The following is a 1,783-nucleotide window of genomic DNA, read 5'->3' on the forward strand; positions in this document are numbered from 1 at the left end:
GCTGCAGAGAGATTAAAGAATTAGCCATGAGAAAATCGTGGATAATAAATAAACATTATAAATCTGTCATAAATAAGACTCACCTGTGGGGGGAAAATAATACCTTGATGTCAAATATCAGAGGATCCTCATGGCTCTTCAACAGGTTACCAGCACCAGTGACTCTACCACTCACATCTTGACAGCTTGAGGGGGCATTTTATACTGTCACAGGTAAGGGTAATCAACTTTCCCCCATTCTCCCATCTCCACTTATCCCCCTGGCTGGACTGGTTTAAGAGCTCTATTGTGGGGCTGCTCACAAAAGCTCTCTGTGCTGCTCAGACATTGACTTTCAAATGACCAGCGTCTCACAGGATTAGCACTCAGAGTGCTTAAGTCACCTTTTCTAGAGTTGTGCATACAGAAAATAATCAGTTTTATACAATGAATACCATACAGATGACCTGCAGGTGGGAAATGAACGTATTTCATTAGCAACATCATCTTGGCAGAGGAAGACGAAGCAGAAGTTTCCAAACTTTGAGCTCAACCACAAGCTCACAGACTCACTTACGTAACGTAATGTTAGCTTTGCCAACAAAGCTGGGAAAAGACTGACTGAATAGATTTGAAGCCTCCTTTCACTTAATACCTAAGTGGAAATAACAAATGTCTCCCTTTTTTCAAAACTGTATGTATTTGTTTAGTCCAGACCAGTGTGAAAACACTGCAGCAATTAGTAGATTTTAGCACAGTAGCCTATCCTTTACACAAGAGTTGATGAGAAGATCAATATCACTTTCATATCTGTCAATTAATTAAACAACCAAGAGCTATTTAGCTTAGCTTAGCTTTAAGACTGGAAACAGGGGAAAACAGCTGGCCTGGCTCAGTCTAAACATCACAAAATCCACCCACCTGCACCTCTAAAGCTCATTGATGTATGTATCATGTTAGCTTAACCTGTCCAAAAACTAAAATGTGTGATTCTCTGTTTTACAGGTGTTATGTTCCAGATGATCATTTAATTGTGTGGCACATAACATCATATAAACCAGCCAGTTGTTACCATTTTGGTTTTGAAACCTCTGGACAGAGGCAACTCTGTTTCCCCGTTTCCAGTCGTTATGCTAAGCTAAGCTAACCATTTGCTGGCTGGAGCATTATATTCAATGGTATGAAACAGATAAGAAAGTGTTATCAGTCTTCAATCACCTAACTCTCCAGCAGAAGGGGAATACGCATTTTTCCAAAATGTCAAACCATTCCTTCAGCCAATAAATCGGATGAGAAACATCACTTTTATCAAACGCATGTAAATGTGTTCAAGCATATTTTTAATGTCACACACAAATTTATCCTCTTGGTCAAACAGGACAAAATGTTCAGAAAAAGCTTTAAGAAGCTAAATAGTGCAGACATGTATGGATACCATACATGGAGATGATAGCTCTCTGCAGCATTCAGTAATATAAGGTTTCTCACATTCTTGTGCTATTGGATATCACTTTTGTATTGTCATTCTTTCTTATGGTGTGTCTTCTCATCGGTCTGTTTACATGATTTCTATTGGTTTATGCCATGCTGAATTAAGTCTTAGTGGTTTTAGTTCTGATGTGATTGAAATTATTTCTCATGTGAATTCAGCTGAGAGTTTGTAATATTTATTTTCTGTTCTAAAATCATATTTGTCAAGAAATTTAAATGGGCTGGTAAAATTAGCTCAAAAGAAAGGCAACCTGGTCACCAATGCAGCAATAAAGTTTCAAATCTTTCTTTTTATTAACAAAGTTCACAGCAT

The sequence above is a fragment of the Lates calcarifer genome, linkage group LG23, assembly GCF_001640805.2.
Source record: "Lates calcarifer isolate ASB-BC8 linkage group LG23, TLL_Latcal_v3, whole genome shotgun sequence".
NCBI lineage: Eukaryota > Metazoa > Chordata > Actinopteri > Centropomidae > Lates > Lates calcarifer.